We start from the raw sequence: 5,496 nt of genomic DNA, 5'->3' as shown, positions 1-5,496 counted from the left end.
GAGAAACTTCTGGAAAAGCTGAAATAACTTGTAAAACTTATTTTCACATCCTTTAAGTGAAGACAAGTGCTTAAAATTATCTATTTGAGTTTTTCCTTTGACAGACTTGGAATAAAATATTTATAAGTTATTAGACATTTTTAGTCTTAAGAAAAACTTAAGACTTTTTGTAGTCTTCATATCTATAGCATTATCATGGAAAATAGATGGAAAAAGAACTGTTTATTTTCTGGACAGATAAAACTAATGGATAGTGTTGCCTTAGAGTTAAGATCAATGCTGCATTTTCAGACAATGATCATAACTCTTCCACTGGTTTCATGAACTCTGTTTTGTCCAGAATCCACATCTAAACCATTTAATGTAGGTCACACCCCATTTCTTTGAGTATAAACAACAACATTCCTCAGTCAGGGACATGCTGATCAGCTTCCTTGAATGTCAAGTTAAAGAGAGATTATGAATTTATTCCCTATTCTCCATGGAGTGGCATTTTTTTCCATGCTGACATGCTGTGATGAGCACTTTATGATGGATAGCAGACTGGCTCTAATACCACTTGATCCTTCATAAATTAATAGGCAAGAGGCAGCAGCCTATCGTGTAACTCCATTACTGGGATTTGGATTAGGAGTGTCTTGCACATGTTATTGTCCTTCTTTTAGCTGCCTCATGCTAGGTGCCTTGAGAATAGCTTTTGGAAACCTTTTCCCAAGCCATCTTTTTCCTGCCCATCTGGCTCTCTGAAAGGATCTATTTGCCACTGAGCTTCATGGGTCCAAGTCTGGGTAAAAGCTAGCGGAGAAAAGGAGTAATTTTAGAAAGAAACGTTTCAATTTCATGTCCATCTACATTGCAGGATCTGATCCTGACTAATAAAGTAAATGCTTTTATTTGCATCATTATTTCTAAGTTCACCTGTGAAGACTTTACCTGTTATACTCTGGCAGTGTCTGTTCTCAGAGGAGATCTGTTGCAGTGGGTGTAGCAGTGGGCACCATTACAGTCAGACCTTTCCCTTTCAGCTTTGAGAGCTGCTGTGTTTGAAAAGCTTGAATGCAGTTTGCATTCTCCTGGGCTAAGGAGGCTTCCTATGATTTTGGAGGCTTCCTATGGCTTATGGGTTTTTTGTGTCAGCACACCCCTCCCAGCCTGGGTCACACAGCCCCTGCACACCCAGCAGACCAGCCATGTGAAACTTTATAGGAACCAGTAAAATAACTGGTGAGCAGGGAAATGAGAGTTTAGCCCTTCTCCTCCCCTCTCCACAACAGAGGAGCCAGACTGGCACTGTTGTTGCAGCTGTGGCCCAAGGGAGACCAGGCAGAGGGCCAGTGAGACCAGCAGGGCTGTGCAGAGCCAGGGCAATCGTGCAGCATGAGGGAGAGAGGACACATTTCAACCTTACTGTCATGAACAGGGCCTTCTCCTTCCTGACAGACAGAACATTTAAATACAGATGGGCTTCCTTCCACTCTGATTTGTGCACCAAACAGCTTGGAGCTGAGAGGTGCAATCGGCAGCTTTGATAGTTGGATGTTGCCTCTGATGTTTTTCCTATGGTGATCTGCGTAGGGGAGGATACATATACAACACCGGATACCTATAAAACGCAGCTCCCGGCAGCAGCACTAGTGTGGAGGTTTTGGCAGATTCACCAACAAGTTTTGCTACATCAAAACCCCTGACTGAGGCACATCAGAGCTGAGGACAGCAGCAGGCATTAGATTCTCCATCACCTACTCAGTGCAGAATTCCAAGGGGAGTGAAATCACAGAGTAACTGCTACCAAGGCAGCTTTCTTGTTTCACTAAGATTTTTTTCCTCACTACTAGCTATATGATGCCCCTAGAATGCTGCTAGAATGAGTAGTAATCATAAAATCATTTTCTCTTAGCCAAACCACTGGACAATAAGAAGTGGGATAAGTTCTGATGCACTTTGTACACTCTTTTGTTCCCTGTCCTTGTAACATATCAAAGTTGCATCTGGAGATAAATCACAGAAACATCATTAGAAGTTTGTCCTGTCCTTATGCTTTTCTTAAATATCTGCTTCTGGCTACTGGATGAGATAGATGCTGGGCTAGATGGATCTGGGATATGACCTGGTAAAATTATTCCAATAGCCTAATGAAAGAAGATTGCAGAGCACCTAGGGAATCCAGGAGGCACTGCAGTTTGAAGGAAAGGCACTCATGTGTTTCAGTGATGGGCAGCCATCCAAAACACTAAGGTAGATGGAAGGCAATAAATTCTGGAGATAAACAGATGGCTCTCAGGCTACAGAATGAGTTTACAACCAATACTAATGGTCTTGGGCTTTTTATGAACTTCTTGCAAAATGCCAGAGCCAGCTATTACATGTCTGAGCTTCTTAAACATCAAAGATATTTTTTAAAGTTGATTTACACAAGCCAAAAAAACTTCTGTAATTTTCAGTTAAAATCTGCAGACCACAGAAATAGCATCCAAATTTCTTTCCTAATAATCCTTTCTGCCTAATGGATTTTCAGGCCAAGTTTCTGCCCTTTATACTTTTATTTGGCCCAGTTACAATTCTGCAAATCTTTCAGTGCAGTTTGAGAACAGCAGCTGAAGTAAAATTGAATCTGGGTTTCTGGGATCCTCTCTGCCTTGGAGGAGCCATCCACTGACAACCACGCTGTTCTGTCCCTCTCTTTTGTCTTGCTGCTGGACTTGGTGCAATGAGAAGTTGAGTCTGTCCAGGAAAGTAATGTTTCTGAAGATGAACCATTTCTTTCTTTTTCTAGGCTGGTTTTCAGTCAGATCAGCTCCTTCAAATTCTCCAGATGGTGTGGAGATGAGGAGGTGCCCATGCCCAGCCAGGGACAGGAGAGAAGGGCAGATGTGCCTCCTGCCTTTAGCTGTGTTCGCTGCTCAGTGGCTCTGCTGCACAAGAATGAGGGCTCCTGGCTCTGTGGGTCCCTGGGTGATGCAGCTTGCAGGTTTAGTTGAGACCTTTAACATGATCCATAAACTCTCAGAAAAGACCAACCTGGTACAAATGGATGAACCAGAAAATTGGGTAATTTTACATTCTTTCGGTGATTTACCAGCTCTGATAAGACATTTAAAAACTGCCTGGCCAGAATTTTGGGGCAGAGTGTTTCTATTTAAGTCCCAATGATTTTCTTCCTGTCATTCCTGTACAAGACTCTGCTTTCATTCCTTGCCAGGTTTTGGTAGAATCGTTGAATGCTTTGGGTTGGAAAGGAACTTAAAGATTATTTAGTTCCAACCCCTGTGCCATGGACAGGGGCAACTTCCACTGCACCCATTCAACCCAGCCCTGAACATTTCATCATTGCCTCCTAATGTTTTCAGCACAGGCAGAGACATCACATATTCAAGGCTGCTCTCACCATGAGAGAAGGGATAGAGCAGTCACAGCCTCAGTCTAACAAGGGAGGGGAAGGGAAGGCTGCACAAAGCCACTGGACACAGGAGCTCCTACGCCAGCCAGAGCAAGTGGGACTTCAACATCTCCCTGCACAGCAGTAAACCTACTCCTGCTTTCAGATGTCAGAAGTGGAAATGGAATCAAATATCTTCTCACAAAAAATTGCTTACATTTTATTTCAGTGATCTACTTCACTGTATTTACCATTGTTTATATCATCCATAAAACAGGCATACTTGATGTTGATTTGATACATCAGTGGCTAAAATTCACAACTACTGGATGAAAAGTTTTAGTAAAAACATCTAAACCTAGTAGAACCATCTGACTGCCAATCTTATGATTAAAAATTTGTATCACAGGTAATTCAAAACTTTTTTTAAAAAATGTGGTAGAACAATTAGGAAATAAAATCTCCCTTGGAGATCCAACAGTGTTTTAAATGTAGCTGCTTTCCAGAGTAAAACTTTTTACTGTCATGACCAGCTGCAAAGGAAAAAAACCTGAAGATAATTTTCAGTTTCAGAAGAGTCTACACGTAAAAACTGCTGTAGTATTTACTGCTGCTACCATAGGGGCTTAATCTTTCCTCTTTCAGCATCAATGGGTACAGGACTGGCCCTTGAAAATAAATGTTTTCTCTGCCTTGTAAAGCACACTATTTCATGAAAAAACTTCATTTAATAGGAGTTGTCATGGTTACCAATATAGGAGTACTTTTCTGAATATAATAATCATTCACTGAGTATATGTGAAGCATTCAGGACACTCACCAGAAGCCAGAACTGTCTCACTGACCTTGTAAAAGTGGCAGCAAGTCCATTGTCTGCTTTCCTGGTATACTTTTCACACATGTGACACCCCATGACACTGGCTAGCACTTCTCCAAATGTGTCAACTGAAACATTTCCACTGTGCTTTAGTGGATGTGTGCCAGCACACTCTTAACATTCCATCAGCAGAGAAACAAGGCAAACACCCAAGCATCACCAGACTCGTACTCTAGCTCAAGCACTGCCTCCCTACCTCAGCAAGTCCAGGGAAGACAGCTCCCTACCCTGTCAGCCGGCACAGATCAGAGTAGTCTCTGGCCAAGTGGGATAAGAGAACCTGGAAATGTGCAAATTTTTAGGCATCTACCCATCCACTGATATCTTGAAAGCAGCTCTAGAGAAAGTAGAGATGGCTTTGTGTGGATTGTGCTGGTGCTCTCCCTTCTTGCAGAGCTGCAAAGAAGAGGCGCAGTATAACACTACCAGAAAAAGGAGAATTCAAGTGCATGACCTCCACCTGCCTTCACACGACTGCAGCACGTAGCCCTTGTACCAAGCTTCCCACCTTCAGGGCTGCCCAAGCTGCTGCTAAGCCCTTCTAAGTCCCCTCACACCAGTAAGGGCTGTGTCCAAGTTTGCAGCAAAGGCTCCCCTCTGGTGCTTTATCTGGGATGTCAGGACTGGTCAGTGCACTCAAAGAGCTCGGGGACTGATCCAGCATTGCCTGGCACAGAGCCACTGCCACAAAGTCCAGTCCTGGGTGCTGATCCTGGCACCACTGATTACATCCACTGGAAAGGTCTGAACGGGATCGTTGCAGTGTAAGAGCAAGATTAATTCCTAATGTCCATAATACAGACTCACCTTGACTTTACTTCCCCTGGAAAGGGCTTTTCATCACTCACACAGATCAAGCCTCCAACCAGAAGCCTGAACAGCAATGGGGTGCAGCTCTGCCTCCCCTTGTACCCCCATAGAGTTCTGGGCTTTAGGATGATACTGAAAAGGATTCGAAATAGTCGAATTTTTATAGCAGTTGTTACAGAGTGCTAGAAGTTTTCCATAAAAAACATTAATATACTAGAATTCAAGTAAAAAAGAGCAATTTGCTTATAAAATGAGCATTTGTTGTACTGTACCATGAACTTGGGTAGGAGTGTGTGTGTGCTACAGTTTTCAAATGAAACTTAAAAGAGTGGGACCTGGGAACCAAGCTCCCTTAAACTTCACTGAAAACCCTCACCTTGGTGCTTTGAAGAAATAGCTTTTTATTGCATAGTTGTATTTTACCTCAAAATTG

This window comes from Melospiza melodia, chromosome 2 (assembly GCF_035770615.1).
Source record: "Melospiza melodia melodia isolate bMelMel2 chromosome 2, bMelMel2.pri, whole genome shotgun sequence".
NCBI classification, from domain to species: domain Eukaryota; kingdom Metazoa; phylum Chordata; class Aves; order Passeriformes; family Passerellidae; genus Melospiza; species Melospiza melodia.
The sequence above is the reverse complement of the archived record's forward strand: the minus strand, read 5'-3'. Positions refer to the sequence as shown.